Genomic DNA, 19,931 nt, shown 5'->3' on the forward strand with positions numbered 1-19,931 from the left:
TAAATCAATGTATGGTGACATTTATTTTACTATTATTATTATTATTTTTATCCTCACCTGAGGATATTTTTTCAATTGCTTTTCAGAGAGAGTGGGGGGGGAGGGAACATCGATGTGAGATGTACACATCGATTGGTTGTCTCCTGCTCGCGTGCCAACCGGGGCCAGGGATTGAGCCTACAACCGAGGTGCGTGCCCTTGGCAGGAATCGAACCCGGGGACCTTTCAGTCTGAGGGCTGATGCTCTAACCACTGAGCCAAACCAGCCAGGGCAGTGGAGTAACATTTAGCCAAGAAGCTCTATCAGAATTTTGGTGAGAGGAGGGAACTATATGTAATGGAAAATTATATTCAGTATATTATAGTTGCTTTAATTTAGGTTTAGCCATGATGTTTAACTTATTTTGAAATGTCAAATCTCAATAAAATAATTTTCATGTTTAACAAAATGGACATAGATTCAGAATCGTCATGAAGCACCATTTATGGCCTCTCTTCTAAGCAGCCTTCCCTGGCTTTCTGTTGAGGGACTCCCCTCATTGTCTTACTGTTGCTTTTTCCCCTCATGACCACAGATTCTAGCTCTGCGTTGTCTCTCTTCCAATCAGTACATTATATTTTCCAGCTAGAAGCATTTTGCCACCCAGGGGACATTAAGCAATGTCTGGAGACATTTGTGTTGTCATGACTGAGGAGTGGATGCTCTTGACATTCAGTGGGTAGAGGCCAGGGATACCACTAAACGCCCTACAGTGCACAGGACAGCTCCCCACAACAAAGACTTTCCCGGTCCAAAGCATCAATAGTGCCTCTGTTGAGAAGTCCTGAGCTAGATTGTAAGCATATTATGAGCTGACGTGATGTCTTAAGATTCTGGCAAAAAAATAATCACCACTAGCAACTAACATTTATCAGACTCTTACTGTGTGCCAGGCATTGTTCTAAACACTTCCTACATATTAACTCAATCTTTTTCTTTAGGAATTATTCTCATCCCATTTTACAGATGGAAACCTGAAACATGAGAAAGTTAAGTAAAATTGCCCAAGGTCACACAGCTAGTAACTGGTGAAGCCACTCATTAGTAGTAAAGATAGTAATAGTTGTAGCAGTCGAATTTTTATTAATTTGTATTTATCCAAAAGCTTTATACATATTGACTCATCTCATCTTTGCCACACCCCATGGAATAAATGTTCTTTAATATTAACCCATTTTAGATATGTAGACACTAGGAATCTGTAGAGCTTGCCTTGTACCTGTAAATGTGTATATTTTTAAAGCTAGTCTCTGTCTCCTCCATGGACTGTAACCCTAAGAATGCCAGGACTTCGCTGCTCTCTTGCTCCCCATAGTGACTCCACTATTCAGCCCAGGGTCTGGCAATGTGGACAGTTCAAAAGTGATTAAGGGAATGACTGAAATGGCAGGCTGGTAGATACTCGTGGATGGACCTACCCGTGGCTTAGCATTTGTGCTATATTTTTCTGCCCTAGTGCTTTCCTGTGATTCCTTCCTTCCACTAGACCTTGAAGCTGCCCTGTGAAAGGATCTGGTCCTTTTCACCGTACAGAGTCCAAAGAGTGATGGGGATGGGTCAAGAGCATCCTCTCCTTGTCCTCTCCTGGGTTTTGTCGAAACAAGTAGGACATGATTGTTTACAGCAGCTAAAAAATTGTGACCTATTAAACCCTTGATTTTCAGGCACCTTTGAAAGTCTTTCCGACCTGCTCTCAGAGGAGGGCTGGGTTTCCTTGCAGTGGGATGCTCATGTCCCTACCTAATGAAATTTGATGACATGAGGCTAGGTAGAGATACTTTTTTCCTTCTGATATCTGGATATTTTCATAAGTTAGATAATTTTATCCTATTTACATCAAACATGCAGGTAACTCTAGACTTTTATATCTGTATTATTTCTGGGGAGAAATAATATGATTATGAATGACAGTAATTGACATTACATGCTTAATTAAATTTCCTTTGCTGTGAATCAAAACCTTTTAGCCCAGTCCTGCAGTGCTATTTCTAGACTTCTCTTTTACATACTCTGATGTGTTAGGCAGCAGGTATGACATAAATTCACTGTTACAAATTCTGCACCCCAGAGATTAAATGAGATAATGTGTGCAAGGTCAACTTAATGCCAGCCACAATAATAATTATTAATCAAAAAATGTGAGCTGAATTTGCATACTTTGTGCCTTTTAGGTGTTAGCAATTTGAAGAATGTGGTGCTTCCTAGATGACAAGTATAAAGCTGATAACTATGGAAAGGCCCCGTTTTCAAATGATCGTGGCTGGCACAGTGATTACATCCCACATTTCTCATTCCAGGGTTTTCAAGTGGTCCACAGGGCCTTAGAGTAGTACTTTTTTTCAAAAAGGGAAAAGCGCCTGAGACAGCCTCCTCATATCACCCCCTTCCCCCAAAAAATATTCCAACAACAACAATAAAAACCTCATCTGCCCTCTGGAGCTGCCAGCCTGCTAGAGGGGACTGAAAAGGAGGGACTGAGTCAGTTCCTTGGGTCTAAACCCTTCCCAAGCACCTTGCCTGGGAAGATGCACCTGTAGCCATTTCTAGGTGTCTGATGCTCCTGGCTCTTGAGTATCCTTGAGCACCTTGGCAGCACTGTCTCCCAGCATGATCCACACTTCGGTCTTTGGGGTCAGATGGCGAAGGAAGTAAGAATCCCCTGCTTGATTGGCCATAGTGCCTCCTTCTAGCCCAGAGACTTTCCCTAGGACTGACTCTCAGCAGGGCTCTCTCTCCCCACCCCTGGGGCGGGGTGATTTTGGCACAGGGTCCTGGAGGACTGACCACAGTGGTGGGCATCCCTGCCAAGTTCCCAAGATCTGGCGTCTCGGGAACCAGTCCTGGGTCTCCACAGGGATATTCCACCAGAGCGCAGATGAACTGGTCCCAGAGTCTGAGGAACCAGCCCAGCGCCGGTGCTGGGTCACCTCCCTGCTTTATCTGCAAGGGAAACAGGGCCTGCCTCCCCCTGGAAGGTCTTTGCATGAAACCAACCAGCCAACAAACCCAAAAGGGCCACAGTGACAAATATTCAAATATCAGAAGGTTTTCTTCTTGTCCTTAAGATGATAAATTCTTGCCCTTAGTGTACGTGTAGAAACCCTCACACCGTCATTGTCTGAGTTTGGATTCTCTTTCCTGAGTGGACAGGTTCCCCCACAACCACCGAGAGAAGGCTCAAGGGCGAGGCACAGCTACTTTGTGCCCACAGCTAGCCTCTGCCCAAGGAGATGCTTATGACCTTGAGTCTGTGGACGGACTAAGACATTTCAGATCCCCTCAGATGACACTCACTTCTCAGTGGCCCCCAGCAGTTGGCCCCTTGAAAACACCCAGCCCAGCCTCCACCCCTGCCCAGCTCTGACACACAACCTGAGGTGTAGACCCAGCCTGAGCAGCAACAAGCAGGCGCTCCAGATTCCCAGTTGCCAAGAGGCGAGAGGCGGACTCCTGCTTGCTTTGCAGCAGGTCTATGAGTCTCATGTGGCATCATATTAAATTATATAGGCAGCTACTTGTTCTCAACCGATGCGCTGAGCTGACAGTTGTATCGAGCAGGCAGCAGTCTCCTCAGGAAACAGTGGACAGAGGCCATAGCTCTGCAACCCTCCCGACCCCCGAAAACCGGCCTGAGAGCAGAGGGGTGTGGGCTGCCACGCGGAGAGGGCAGCTCTGGGCACGGGGTACCATGACTGTGGCTGACACCCTAGACCATGGGCTGCGGGGCACTTTGCCCTAAAGGTAGGTTGGAGCCTGGACAAAACTGGGCATGCTGCAGTGGGGCAATTCACGGTTGGGGGTGCCCTGGCCAGTTCCTGGCTCATCTCTCGCGTTTGGGCTTCTGAGATGGTAGGTGCCCCTCCTCTTTGCCTCTGAAGGTTTTTTAATATCAACCTGACCTGCATTAGCCTAGCCCTGTTATTAGACATAGTTATGGAAGGAGAGCGTGTGTGTGTGTGTGTGTGTGTGTGTGTGTGTGTGTCCCTGTGTGTCCGTGTGTGTGTGTATGTGTGTGTGTGTGCGTGTAAGATATTTAGGGGTAGAGGGAGGAGATGGGAATGAACAAAGAAATAAAGGGATGAAGGACTTATGAAAGAAAAGCTCTACCTAATTTTACTGTCCTCTGTTGCTACGTAATGATGAAGCTAAGCGTGCGTTCTGCAAGTGTAGAAAGACGCTTTTGGCCTCTGTGAGCTATTAGCCTGCTAAATGCTTTTCCTAAGACCTACCAGCCAGCTCTACTCCATGCTGGAGCCGAGAGGGTGTTGTAATTCTCATTAGTGACAGCAATATAAACAGGACAAAGAGCTTACTTTAAGATCTCGGAGTCAGTAATGCCTTAATGGGCCTTTCCAATTCCCCCAAATAGTTTGGAATAAATAGATTAAGACAGGATCTGAAATGGGTTTGATTGATGTCTATGCAAGTTCTTGGCAAGATTTTCCACTCAGTTTTCACCCAGATTAAACATGGTTTGAAAATTCACATGTTTGGGTTTATGGCTGAGCTGCGATGCCTCCCCATGGATTTTGACAGGTTAAGGGTCACATCAGTTGGCTCCTTGATCCAAGTTCTGAAAAGACTGCAGTTAATAAAGGAGTAGAAAGGATAGCCATGAGCAACGGGAGCCCGTGGGATGGCCATGGTGAGTTCTGTTGGCCCCCCGGAGGATGTGTAGGGGAGACCTGGCTCCTCCCTGGGCCCACAGTGCTTTCATCACAGATTAACAGCCCACTCCCAGTTGATGAATGGATAAAACCCAAATTCATTCATTTGCACCCACTGGGAAAGCATTCGTGTTGAAGGTCCCCGACCGAGAGAAGAACAGTTCTGAGGGGGAAATGAGAAGACCTCGAGGGATCCAGAGGTTTTGACCCCTGGAGACTCTTAAGCAGAGCTGGTGTGTTACCCTTCGGTGATGGGGGTGGTTGGTGGAACAGAGGCAGAGGGAAGGAAGGTGCTGAGAGGGTCCTGGCTGCTGCTGCTAAGCATTTCTTTGTTTTTTTATTTACATCTCTGTGGAGACCAATGGAAAGCAATGTTTTCCCCAATATTTCCTAGTTACTTATGTATCTTTTTCTTTATATAAATTGCCACTTAATGTATTTTATTAATGTGCCTTAAGGGCTTTGCTAGATTTATTATGGATTTCTATAATGAAGTCATTATATATTAAGGCTATTAATCTAGGCTTGCCACATTAGTTGCTTTATTTTGCCAGACTGACCTTGCTCTTACTTCCTTGCCCTGATCTCTTTCCTTATTTTATTTTTTTTAAATTAATTTTAGAGAAAAGGGAAGGGAGAGGGATAGAGAGATGGAAACATTGATCAGCTGCCTCCTGCACTCCCCCTGCTGGGGATCGAGCCTGCAACTCAAGCATGTGCCGTGACCCAGAATCCAACCGGTAACCTCTTGGTTCATAAGTCAACGCTCAACCACTGAGCCACACTGACCTGGCTGTCTCCTTATTTTACAAAGCAAGCTTGTGGTTTTCTTCTGCTCCCCACATCCAGAATCTAGGTCTGAAGTACCATGAAAACACACACACAACAACAGTAAGAACTTCTTACTATAGAAGATATCTAACATATACAAAAGTAGAAAAAAATAATGTAACACACCCTCAATGAACCCCTCACCCACTTCAACAATGATTAATCCGTGGCCGATCTTATTTTATGTATATGTCCCATCTGACCCTCAGCCCCTGCCAGGAAATTCTTTTCCAGTGAATTCCAGACATGTTATTTCAGTATATATATTTTAGTTATTGCTCTTAAAGATAAGGATTCTTTTTAAAAACACAGTTATATGACATGTAGACAAAATTTAATAATTCCTTAACATCTTCAGCTATTCAGCCTCATAATTTTGATGGTTTCATTTACTACTTTTACAGTTTGTTGGAATCAAGATCAAACGAAGGCCCGGGCATTGCAATTGGTTGACATTCTCTCAGATCTCTTTTATTCCTTGAGAAATATTTATTGAGGAAACCTGTAGAGTTTCCCATAGTCTAGGTTTTGCTAGCTGTACATCAATGGTGTCAGTTAACATGCTCCTCTGACCCTTGCAAAATTGATAAGTAGATCTAGGACTGATGGTCCTGTCCCATTTAGGAGTGGGGGGCATTACATCTGGTTGTCTCTCATTTATGAGCAGGCATTGGTGATCATTGCCTAGATATATTAATTCATTAGAGGTTTCCAAATGGCTATATTCTAATTCATTTATTTCATCGTTATTTATTATTTAAAATGCTTTATAAAGAAGAACTTCCCTCATTAAGTATTTGGTCAGCCACAGGTACATTTGATTTAGAAAGATAGGCTAAATGTTAGATTATTTTCCTTTTATTAATCAGTTTTCAAAATGAGTGGTTTTCTTAGCATCTTCCACAGGTGACTAGAGAGGTATTGTTTTGCTTTTCTAGTATCATTATTAACTCATAGGTTTAAATATATTCGATGTGTTTCAAGCCATTGCAGTTGTTACCCTTATTGGTGCTCAGAGTTTTCTGGTTTTGGCCAATGAAAGCCTCTTTGATATGACCCTACCTAGTGGAAATTTATAACTCATTGGTCTCTGGCAATAAGTTGTTCCAGGCTCATCTAGTATATTTTCTGCCTCAGATCTAGAATCAGCCATTTCTCCAAGGAGCCCTGATTCCTTTTAGTGGGAAATGGCATTATTAATTAGAGTCCACAATCCAGGTGCTATGGGTATTGAGCACCACTTTTTTCCACCTCGGAAAATTCATCTAAGCCACAGTCACCACTATCAACATCACCACACCCATTAAAACCAGCACTGCCATCACCCACACTGCAATCTCCATACCATATCCACCTTCCCGTCTCCATAATAGCCGCAATATAGCCCTTCTCCAGCTTGCCTAGGTACTTTCAGCATGCCACTTGCTCCAAAATGTCCTGCTTTGTAAAACATTTCATCAGCCTTTTTCTTTTCTCTCTTTCACCATCCTGTCTCTTTTCATCTGTTTGAAACCCAAGACAAGGGGATAGATCATAATTTCTTAAAGTCTCCTCCAACTTTGTTTTAGAGCTGTGTTGGCTTGCCAAAGTCATTCTTGTCTCATTAGATCATCTCTGAGCAGTCCCTCCCTCCCCTGGTGCTGATCCGCATTACTCAGGCTCACATTGGGAAACGTGGGGAAGGGTAGGCTGACAGATACTGAAGCTTACTCAGGCATGTCCTCCTAGGCTGGACATTATGTGTCTGTTATGTTATCAACGCTTCATTACAAACCTGTGAGCTAAGTATTATGATTCCCATTCTAGAGGCGAAAGAAAGTTAAATAAGAGGCTGGGCTGGGATTAATCCAAAATCTCCCTTGGATTGGCCAGAGCCCAGGCCATCCCAGACAGCCTTATCCTGGAGTATATCCCATCCCAGGAAGATGTCCACTTAGATGAGTCCACTAGGGAACCTTTGCCCAGCCGTCCTGCAGACTTGCAGAACTCTGCTTTTCTTATTCTTCAGTGGCTCACTGTTGCTTTCAGGATGAAATCCACATTTTGCATGATATGGCCTTTGGCTTAACTCTCTGACACCCCACAGGCTCATTGCTCTACCACAGTCTTCCCCAAAATGTGCCTGTTCTCCCATCTCTAGCTCTTTCATATGTCTTGTTCCCTCATCACCTGATGAACTACTCTTCTAAGAGGCAAATAAACTGTCTCCTTTGAGAAGCCCTCCCTGATTTCCACTTCCAGGTTAATTAAGTGATATTGCTTTGGCTCCCGCAGGGTCCTATGCTGTATGCTGGTTCTGGGTCTCATTCATCCCTTTGACCCCAGGACCCAGTGCCTGGCCCAGGAAAGTTGCCAGGGAACACTGTTGAATGCATAGTTAAGCAAATGAATGAGCTACCCCACACCTGCTCACATGGTAGAAGGTTATCTTCTTTGAAATAGTCCATTTCTAGTGGCCTCTGTCACTCTCTGCTTCTGTTGTGCCTGTTTATTTTTGTCCATAAGTTAAATTATACTCTGGGCCTGGAAGATGCAACTGGAATGAGGCTTCGACGCATTGCCTTGCACATAGTCAAGACTCAATAATTATCCGTGGGATAGAATCAAATGGGAGGTTATACAAGAGGAAGCTACAGGGGAAGTGTCAGGCTTGCAATCAGCAGGACGCCAGGCAGACAGTTAAAGCATCTCTGATTTACTACAATTTCTTTTAATAGGTTCTCTGTACAGATTTGCTGTCAACATGGATTGTTGGTTTAGAAAAAAAACAAACAGGGAGCTGCAGTGGCTCTTGTGAGGCATGACTGGCAGCACTTTGCCACTTGTAGTGCTATGGCTTACGGATTTCCATTTTGAGGCAGGACTCGGTCATTAGTGCTGAGAAAGTCTAAATGACCAGCAAAAATGCTTCCAACTACATGTCTTAGACCCCCCCCCCCACACACACACACACACAACCAGCACACGTTTGTTCTCTCGGCTTTGCTGCCTCCAGTTCCTTACCCTCCCTACTAAAGCCCAGACCTGCCCAAGTGTAATGTCGGGCTCTGATCTGGAAGGCAGAGCTATTTATGTGGCTGTGGGACCTGCTCAGGGGCCAGCACTGCCACACCGTTCACGATTCAGCAAGTGCACACTGGGCACTTGCTGCGTGGCAGGTGCTGGCAGTGCGGAGGTGGGCAAGGCCTCCGTCCTCGTGGAGGACTCAGAATAACGGGGGGGACAGGTGTTCTTCAGATATGCACACAGATGTATATTTACGAACGGTGGAAAGAGAGATGGGAGAAGCACAGAGATCTGTCCACAAAAGGGGCTGCCTCCTCGGTGAAGGAGAGTAAGTTCCCTCCCAAATGTGTTGCAATATATACTTTTAACTCCCCCCTGGTCTCCTGGGATCGGAGGCAGGTTCCTGGCTCCCCTGAATCTCCAGGTGAACATAGCAGATGCTTTTGTGCCACACGTCACCCCCCCGGCCACCTCTTGCTTCGGCCCGGCTCTGGTAAACAGTTCGGTGCGCCTCCACTTTGCTGCCCCAGGGCCCTAGGAGCCCTCCCAGCTGGCACCCAGCGCGGCCTGGAAGCACACAGAGGCGGCACCCGGCTAACACCAACTAACAGGGAGGTCTCCTGGGGAAACGGCCTGCACAGTTCCTCAGAGCAGAGCCTGCGTGGGGTTAGAGGCTCAGTTGCCCACGGGCAACCAGCTCCGTGACGTGCACCCCCTTCACTGGCTTTCCTGTGCCCCTGTCGCTGGGCCTCCCCCTTTTCCCTCAGATTTCTTCCACTTTCAAAGGACTCCAAACTAAGACATGGGGCAGGGAGATGGCCAACTATTAGAAGGATCTTCTCGGGAACTTTTCAGAGATGCCTCTTGAACTCTGTGGCCTATGGCTTCCTCACCCAGGAGAGAGAAGGTCCCTGGCCTGACTCACATGGGCTGTGCATCTGTCCCCAGGGGCACCGCATTCTGCGCTGGCTGGCACCCCTCGCAGCTGGCGGATGACTCAGCCTCCAGACTCGGCCGCCTCCCCCCAAGGCTGGAAACCACCTAAAGTCCCACAGTCATGGATCGGTTAAATAGCATATGTGTGCGCCTTCAAGAGAGATCGAGGAAGCCATTTAAAGTGAGACTTTTGATAGCCTAAGGAAAGATAATGAGATTATGTGATACTACAAAAGCAGGCCATGCATGTACCTGGGTATGTTAGTGTGTGTGCACGTGTGTGCTTCCGTGTGGATGTGTATAAAACAGAACAGCTTGTTAGAAAATATAACATGTTAACGTTTTATCTCTGAACAATAGGATTATTTTCTCTCTTAGTTTTTTTTATATTTTCAAAGTTCTCTTAAATGAACGTGATGTTCTTTTCTAGGCAGAAATAAATCAACCCATTATTTAAAACAAAAATACTGCTCAAATATCACCTTTTTCATCTGTCCTCACAGAGCTGGGCCCCAATAGAGTGACTGGACAACCCGTAGGGCTCAACATACACAAAATCAGTCCCCGTGCAACCTTCTGGCTTTCCGTGGGAATGCAGAAATGACTGTGTTTTAGCCTTTGTTATGTTAAAAAAACAACACAAAACTGTTACATAAAATGAGATGGCATACAGAGTCATCTTAAGGATGTGAACTCTGGAGCCAGCTGGTCCCGGATCAAATCTGGGTTCCACTTCCTAGTTTTGTTCCCTTGGTCAGGTTACATAACCTCTCTGGGCCTCAGTTTCCTCTTCTGTCGAATGGGGATAATAATAGTACCTGCCTATTGGGTTGTTGTGAAGATTAAATGAGCTAATTTTTTTTTAATATTTTTTTTACTTTTATTTATTGATTTGAGAGAGAGAGAGAGAAACATCCATTTGTTGTTCCGCTTATTTATGCACTCATTGGGGTTGCTTCTTGTATGTGCCCTGCATAGAACCTGCAACCTTGGTGTACAGGACGGTGCTCCAACCAACTGAGCTACCCAGCTGGGGCAATATATATTTTTTAAAGTGTCACATCTTTTACCTGGTACAAAGGAAGTGTAAGTGTGTGTTCTTTCACCATTATCATCTTCATTCAAGAGAGAGTTTCTAAAAACTGTGCTCCTTCAAGATAAACCACTGACAGGCCTTCAGACACACCCAAACTTAGCCCCCCAGTGAATTGATCTGAACAAAACACAAATGCCATATTCACTCAATGGCTACACCAGAGCCCTTGTTTCAACGGAGGCCACCACTTGCGAATTCACATGGACTAGTACTCGATATGGCACTTTTTAAGCAGCACTGGGCAACTGCAAAATAAATGACAGGCTGTTCAGGATTAATAAATAAAGAGCCACAGAGAATGAAATGAAGAAATTTGACTCAGGTGATACTCAAAGGTAAAAGCAAGGGAGGTGTGGAGGCTGCACAGGGTGCCTGGAGCCCTATTGGCCTTCGGTGGCCTCTGCATCTCCCACAGCCTCCTTTGTTGCTCTTTCCACCCTGGAAGGGCACCCTGTTCTCAGGACTTGGGTGGAGGCCCCTATCATATTGCATTGCACTTTGTGCATGTGTCTTTTCCCTTCCCCTCCCTAACTAAAGCACCTTCTGAGCTCTTATGGAGTGTTTATCATGTGCCTGGCATTGTGCTGGGCTCTGAGGGCCACCACAGGTAGCTGCCCTTCAAGAACCTACCAGCTCCAGAAAGGAAGTACTTGTTTACCTTTGTAGTCATAGCTCCTGGCCCAGCCCCTGTCACCAGAGGCGTCCATCCATGTGTATGAATGAAAGACAGAAGGAGTGCCAGTTCCACACTGGCTGTCCTGCAGTGCTCATTGCACCCACACTGCGTGTGTAATTAGCCAGCATACCAGATCAAGTTCTCAGGTCCCCCAAGGCTGCTCCAAGCGCTCAGGGTGCATGCAGGCACGCAGGTGCACACGCATGCCCAACGGCGTGGCGTTTTCTACTATCAACTCCCAGGACAGCACATCCACATCATCTTCTGCTTAAGGAGGAGAAGCAGACCTTTAAAACCAAGGAAGCGGTCCGGTTCTCCCTCTGAAGCAGTAACAGGACATGGCGTGGTAAAAGACAAAGAACAGTGATGCATTTGGTGATGGACCCTCTGTGCTGTGTGGTGTTGTAAACTCCCATGGCTTACTTGAGACCTCCACCAAGGCTTCAGTTCAGACTGTTCTGACTGCCCAAAGAGCCAGTGGTGCACCTCCCTCACTCCATGCTTACTTTCAATTGGAGGACAGAGCTGAACTACATGCTGGGCTGAACAATGAATAAATGTCTAGGAGCCATTTGCTTGGCAGCCTTCCAACTCTACAGACTATAAAACTGACCAAGACAAAGACGTTCATGGAAACGATAAGACTCAGGACCATAGATCCCCCTGTCAGCTCCCATCACAACACCAGCCTCTAAGTTCCCTTTTTTTGGCTGTACTCCAAGGGCCGGATATCAGACCCTGGTGACTAAACAGCTGTGTCAAGCAGAGGGGCGTATGGTGAGACCCTGACAGTCTGCTGAGGCCACCACGAGCTGGCTCCCATGTTTCCCTGTTGCTTTATATTATGGCTGCTAAAACAAATATCCTCTTAGTTAAAAGTAATAAAACTCCAGGCTTAAAGGCTGGGATGGAGAGGTTTGGGATTTTGCATTTCTTTTGGCAATCTCACACAGAGAAAAAGTGAACCCACATGTTGTAGGCAAGAGTGAGGATTGAGGCAGTGGCTCCGCGGGCGCTGGAGAGGCGGGCACGCTCCCAGCTTGGGCTGTGGCTGCTGTTGCTGCTCCTGTCCTCAGGGCCAGGCCGCCAGAAAGATCAGGTTCAAAATGGAAAGTATTTATTGACCAAATTAACAGGTCTTTGGAGAATTATGAACCATGTTCAAGTCAAAACTGCAGCTGCTACCGTGGTGTCATAGAAGGGGATCTGACTTCTTTCCGAGGAGGTGTCTCGAGGAAGATGATGGTGGAGGTGGTCAGACGGAAGCTAGGAACTCACTATCAGATCATTGAGAACGGATTATACCGAGAAAGTGACTGCATGTTTCCCTCAGGATGCAGTGGTGCGGAACACTTCATTTTGGAAGTTATTGGGCGCCTCCCTGACATGGAGATGGTGATCAGTGTATGAGATTATCCTCAGGTTCCTAAGTGGATGGAGCCTGCCATTCCAGTCTTCTCCTTCAGCAAGATATCAGAGTACCGTGACATCATGTATCCTGCTTGGACCTTTTGGGAAGGGGGACCTGCTGTTTGGCCAATTTATCCTACAGGTGTTGGATGATGGGACCTTTTCAGAGAAGATCTGGTAAGGTCAGCAGCACAGTGGCCATAGAGAAAGAAAAACTCCACAGCATATTCCTGAAGATCAAGGACAAGTCCAGAGCAGGATCCTCTCATTCTTCTATCTCGGAAAAACCCAAAACTTGTCGATGCAGAGTACACCAAAAACCAGGCCTGGACGTCTATGAAAGAGACCTTGGGAAAGCCAGCTGCTGAGAATGTCCATCTTGTGGATCACTGCAAATACAAGTATCTGTTTAATTTTCGAGGTGTAGCTGCAAGTTTCCGGCTCAAGCACCTCTTCCTGTGTGGTTCACTTGTTTTCCATGTTGGTGATGAGTGGCTGGAATTCTTCTATCCACAACTGAAGCCGTGGGTTCACTATATCCCAGTCAAAACAGATCTCTGCAACGTCCAGGAACTTACAATTTGTAAAAGCGAATGATGACATAGCTCAAGAAATCGCTGGAAGGGGAAGCCAGTTTATTGTGAACCACTTGAGGATGGATGGCATCACCTGTTACTGGGAGAACCTGTTGACTGAATACTCTAAATTCTTGTCCTATAATGTAACAAGAAAGAAAGGCTATAATCAGATTATTCCGAAAATTTTGAAAACTGAGCTCTAATAGTCATCATCGGACCAAAGTCTACTCTACGGCAGCAGATCTGAGATACCCTGCGGTGGGAAGCCTGCCATGAGTGTGGCGGCTATACCTTGAATACTGTTATCAAGGCAAATATCTGGTTTTCCTTACCATGCTGCACCCAGAGCAAGTCTTGAGAAAGATCCAAAATGTGTACAATGCAGATATGAAGCAGCTCAATGCTTTGGCTAAATAAGGACCTGAAATCATGAGATGTGGGTTATGAACCCGATTCTACCTTTCATTTTCTCAGGACCAATCACAGCTTGTGCCTCAGATCATCCACATATTTATGTCCATCACTATGAAACTGACTATGACCGTGGGATGATTTCTTTCGTCACACTGTTTGGAGCAGAAACTCAGCCATTTGGAACTAGCACAACTCATCACCACAATTCTGCAATTATTCTAAGCTTGATCTTTGATGCTATATTTTATAGGAAGTCCTATAGGGTTTGTGAAAAATACCTGGAGATTATTTTCTGAAGGGTCTAAGGAAGCAGTAGTTGTTCGTGCAATGACTTCTTCTATAAATGCTTAAACTCTCTGGTACTCAGCAGGTTTCTCTAATGCCACACAGAAAAAGAGCAATTGCAATTGGATCTCAAGTTCCCTCTTGTGCCTTCACACCCTTATTTTTATGGTCTCTAAAAAAAAGACAAAAACCTTTTAATTAATTGAGGAAGTAGTCTTCACTCTTTGAAGGAACTGTGCAGAGAACAGCAACTCTTCACTCTTTGTGCATCCTTAGTATTTTTCCTCCTTCCATTGACAGTAGTCCACACTCTCACTGTCTTGCAGGGACCTCTTCCCTTTACCCCCTTTTTAAAACAGACATTTAGATAGTAGTTTAATCTCTCAAGGTGCTCTTGCTAACATAGTCAAAAACGAAGAAAAATTGCTAGATTAAAACTCATATAGTCTGATGACATAGAACCATCCTTGTCTCTTAAGCCCAACCTTTCTACAGAGAAATTAATTCTTTTTCTTTGACTCCCAAGAACAGATTGCTATTAATTGCTTTCAAAATTAGTAAATGTGAGATTCAGTCATATAAAATCAGGATTTTATTCCATTTGTGAGAAATGGCCTTTTAAACTCCCATCCACAAAAATTTAAGCCTAAGGACCTTCTTAGAGAAGTTAAATATCACTGGTAGGATCATTGCATGAAATAAGGCAGACATTTAAAGTTGAATATTTTTAGTATTAAAAATTAATGGGAATCATGTCCTTGGGTGCTATAAGTCTAGCAATAAGAGGTCCAGATTCCTGAGTTATATTATGGTTTTGCCTTGTCAATATGAGGTCCTAATAGGTGTCATGATTCTCTCTGTATTTTACTTTTCTTCTCACTAAACCAGAAACAAAATTTTTTGTCCTTTGAATTAGGAGCTGAAACTACATTTTTTCTGAGGGTGTTTCCCATTTTGCTTCAAGTTCCAGCTCAAGTGTCACCTTCTCTCTGACACTTTCATTCCTCTAGGGCCTAGAGTCTAGGCAGTTAGGGACCGTCATAGTATTTTGCTCATGCCTGTATTATATGACATCACATTGTACTGTAGTTTTTTGACTATTTCTCCTGCTGTTCTGTGAGCTTCTTGATGGGTGGGAATCATGTTTTACTCATCTTGATGTCTCCATTATCCAGTACAGTGAGTGCCTCACACAGAGTAGACACTAAAGGATTGTTGGAAGGGTGGATGGTGAATGAGTGGATGGATGGAGACAGTTGGCTTAACTAGATCCTATTTACAGATTGCCGAGCCTTTGGCTCCAGTGGGGGACTATGCAAGATTAACAATTGAAACATTGCAAATTATCTTCTGCCCTTTGCTAAGTCAATTAGAGCACCTGAATTTAAATATAGCAAATGCTACTCAGATTTTATACTTACCTGTTTACCTCCATGTAGATGGTATGAGGATGGTGTGTAACAATATGTAAAATGTATGTTTTTGAAAATAATTTTTATCCCCATAACTTTTGAAGTTTGTTATTATTAATACTAGCTGGGTCTCAAACTTACCCCTTTCTCTTCAGTGAGCTAAAAGGCCACTCTTTTTTTCAAGGAAAGATAATTTAGTGTGTTTGAATGAAGTGGGATACTTGGATAACACAAGTAATGCTTTTCCTTTCTTTATTTGGTGAGTATGATCTGTGTGATGTCAGTGGCTCACCTTATTCCACTGTTAGGCCAGGCTCTCCAAGTTGCTAAGAACAGAAACTGTCTCTACTAGATTAAGCAAAAGAATTTATTAGAAGGATATGAGGCATTTTGAAGAATCTAAACAGGTTTCATAGCAGTCGGAAGGGTGGAGAACAAGGCAACTCCAGGAACCTCAGCAAGAGTTCTGGACTGTCTCTAGGGTGCTACTGTGTGTAGTTCCAGAGTCTGCCAGACTCTGTCTCTCTGCCTAATATTCCCAAGAGAAATAAAATTAAAAAATTTAATGGGCTCCTTTGGGTCAGCTCCAAAGAAGATAGTTCCCTATCTTTCACCCCTATACTGACAATGAACAAGAACACACACACATAAAGACCCAGCTAAAGATGTCTTCAGCCCGGCCGGGCGTGGCTCAGCAGTTGAGCATGGACCTAGGATCTAGGAGATCGCAGTTTGATCCCTGGTCAGGGCACATGCCCAGGGTAGGCTCGATCCTCAGTTGGGGGCTTGCAGGGGGCGTGATGACTCTCTTCACTGATGTTTCTATCTCTCTCTCCCTCTCCCTTCCTCTCTCTGAAATCAATAAAGATATATTTAAATTTTTTAAAAAAAAGTGAGTATTGAGAACAGAACCTGCCCACTAACCAGGAAAGCTGTTATAGGCAGAATAATGCCCTCCCCACCCCAAAGATTTTTAGGTCCCAATCCTTGGAATCTGTCAGTATGTTAATTTATATGACAAAGGCAAATTAAGGTTGCTGGTTAACTTTTGGTTGCTAATCAGCTAACTCTAAAATAGGGAAATTATCCTTTATATTCAGGTGGCCCAGTGTACTTAAAAGGCACTTAAAAGTCGAAGAGGCGGTCAGAGTAATGCAATGTGAAAAGGATTTGACACCATTCCCCCATCCCATTACTGGCTTGAGGATAGAGGAAGAAGGCGCTACAAGCCAAGGAATGTAAGTGGCCTCTTAAGAGGCTAGAAAAGGCAAGAAAATGGATTATCCCCTAGAGCCTGCAGAAAGGAACATAACCCTGCCAACACCTTGATTTAGCCTAGTGAGACCTGTGTTGCATTTTTAACCTATAGAACCATAAGGGTGATAAATTGTGTTGTTTCAAGCCACCGAGTATGTGGTAATTTGTTACTACAACAATAGAAAACTAACACAAAAGCCCATCAGGGACCATGAGTGGACGTTGTTTCCAGAGCAGTTACAGAGGAAATCATTCAAGAGACCTCTGTACCTTCCGTGATTCTTGTACTAGTGGGGCAAATGTCTTCTTGGGAAAGCAGAAATGACCCTGCCAGGCATCCTTAAGTTATGACAAAGCTCTGTCTTCTCATCTCAGTTATGGAATCAAACAAAAAAACATGCACTTCTTCCTGGAAACCTGGCTTCTCACTTGGAAATGAGTACAGCTTGCACTGTAGGACCTTTAAAGGGCCTTTGTGCTTTGCCTCTTGTACAGATGCTTCCATTGGGCTCAGCTAATGTTGAATAAATTACCACTGTCTCTTAGTGATGGGAAGAAACATGTGAGTCCCATAAAATCATGGATTTCCCCACAGTGAACACTGTATTTGGTTGGAAAAATAGGAAATTTAGATTGATTTTTTAAATAAACTATTTTTGTAATAGTTTTAGATTTATAGGAAAATTGCAAAGAGTCATATGCCCTGCACCATTTTTCCTCTTATTAATGTCTTCCATTAGTATGGTCCATTTGTTATAATTCATGAACCAGTATTGATATATTATTAACTAAAGTCCATAGTTTATTCAGATTTCTTTAGTTTTTACCTAATGTCCCTTTTCTGTTCCAGCATTCCATATTACACTTAGACTCCTCTTGGCTGTGACATTTTCTCAGACTTTTCTTGTTTTTGATAATCTTGAAAGTTTTGAGGAATACTAATCGAGTATTTCTTAAGCTATTCTTATACTCGAATTCGTTTGATGCTTTTCTCATGATTAGGGTAGGCTTATGGCTTTGGGGAAGGAAGAGCACAGAAATAAGTGCTATTTTCAACATATCACATCAAATCTCATGATTTATGATTGTGATGTTGACCGTGGTCACCTGGCTGAGGTGGTGTTTATCAGGTTTCTCCACTGTGAACTTACTCCTGTTCCCCTTTTCCATATTGTACTCTTTGGAAGGAAGTCACTATGCAGAGCCCACATTTGAGGAGCGTGGGGTTATGTTCTTTTTCCTTGAGGGCACAGGATCTACATAAGTTATTCGGAGTTCTACAGATGAGATTTCCCTAAGCCTCTATTTATTCATTTATTTGATCTTTGATATCAGTATGGATTCATATTTATTTTGTGGTTTAGGATATAGTTCCATACTTTATTTTGTGGCTCAAATTGTTTCAGCTTCTTTATTTTCTGTTTCCAGACTCATCTTATATATTTTCTGTATATTTTCCCTCCAGTCCTAGAATAAATCGCTTTTCCAAGGAGTCCTGGGTCCTTTTATTGGAGAGTGGTACTAGAAACTAAGATCTGGGTGCCAGATGTGTTCATTGCTACTGGAGTGTCATTTCTTTTAGGCCCTCTCAGCTAACAGCAAGGAAATATATGTGTGCACTAACCCATGTATGTACACATCTCTCTAAGTATTTCTATATGCAATCATCTGTATCTATATTAAGATGAACATGAGTTCTTACTGATGTCTCCAACGCTAATCCATTACTACATGGATCATCCTAACCTTTACTGTAACCTTGCTTCTCTGTAACCTTCTTCTTCAACAGTGAGGAACCTGGTTTCTGCCATTTACCAATCATTTAATTAATTGTTCAATTCCAGTATAATGTATAGCAGCATCACAATTGTTAACCCATACCCCCATGGGAAATAATTTTGTTAACTAGAGTACAGTGCTTGTGTTCAGTTCCTTTTGCCTTTGGTCACAGAGACTCCACTCATTTCCAGTGATACTTCAGTCAGGACTATTACCCTAAACGCCTTCACTGAGGTTGTCTCATCCATTTATAATACAGTTAAATTCTGTTGCCACATCTGCATCCCATCCTTGGACCCCCAACCTCCAAAATAATTTTTTTTAAGTTTATATACATTAAGGTTTATGCCTTGTAACTGAAAGTTCTGTGGGTGTGACAAATGCATGTGACATGTTATCTGCCAGTGCAGTATCATATAGAACCTTCTCACCATTTTAAATTTTTTCTGTACTCAGCCTTCCCCCTAAACCCCCGGCAACCACTGATCTTTTTACTGTCTCTATAGTTTCACCTTTTCCAAATGTGAAATAATTGAATCGTACGTTATGTAGTCTTTAAAGACTAGCCTTTGACTTAGGAATGATACAAAAAGTTCCTCCATGTCTCTTCAGGGCTTTATTGCTCATTTCTTTTTATCACTAAATAAAAATTTCATCGTCTGGATGTACCACAGTTTCATTCATTCACCTATTGATGGGTATCTTGGTTGCTTCCAGTTTGGGGCCATTACGAATAAAGCTGCTATAAACATTCATGTGCAGGGTTTTATGTGACTATGTTTTCAAACCAGTTGGATATATACGTAGGCACATGACTGCTGGATTATGTGGTGAGACTATAGCTTTTTAGGAAACTACCACACTGTCTTCCAAAATGGCTGTACATTTTGCCTTTCTGCCAGCTGTGAATGCTAGTTTCTGTTGCTTCACATCATTGTCAGCATTTGGTATTGTAAGTTTTTTGGATGTTAGCCACTCCAATTAAGTGTGTAGTGGTCTCTCGTTGTTTTAATTTGTCATTCCCTAATGACAAATGATGGTGAACATCTTTTCATATGCTTGTTTGCCATCCGTACGTCTTCTTTGGTGTCTTGTCTTTTCAGATCTCTTGCCCATATTGTAGTTGTTATCTTACTGGTCAGTTTGTAGAATTCTTTGTATATTTTGCATACCAGCCTTTTATCAGCTGTGTGTTTTGTAAATATTTTCTCCCGGTCTATGGCTATCTTTTTATTCTCCTAACAATATCTTTTGCAGGGTAGAAATTTTAATGAAGTCCAACTTATCTTTTTTTTTTTCATGGATTGTCCCTTTGATGTTGTATGTAAAATCTCATTGCCAAACCCTAAATCACATAGATTTCTCCTATGCTTTTTTTTCCCTAGAAATTTTATAATATTGTTTTATACTTAGATCTGTCACCGTTTTGAATTACATTTTGTGAAAAGTGTATGATTTCTGTCTAGATTAATTTTCTTTCATATGGACTCCCAGTTGTTCTAGCGCCATATGTTAAGACTATCCTTTCTGCACTGAGCTGCCTT

At 43.4% G+C, this 19,931-nt stretch overlaps 1 protein-coding gene and 1 pseudogene across 1 annotated transcript in view; both read left to right on the forward strand.

Annotated features, from left to right (window-relative positions):
* Positions 1–19,931, forward strand: part of PARVA (parvin alpha) — a 129,324-nt gene that overhangs the window by 64,817 nt on the left and 44,576 nt on the right. The gene's annotated exons all lie outside the window — the stretch shown is intronic.
* Positions 11,591–13,917, forward strand: LOC107535319 (protein O-glucosyltransferase 1 pseudogene; annotated as a pseudogene).

This window comes from Miniopterus natalensis, chromosome 11 (assembly GCF_054644295.1).
Source record: "Miniopterus natalensis isolate mMinNat1 chromosome 11, mMinNat1.hap1, whole genome shotgun sequence".
NCBI classification, from domain to species: Eukaryota; Metazoa; Chordata; class Mammalia; order Chiroptera; family Miniopteridae; genus Miniopterus; species Miniopterus natalensis.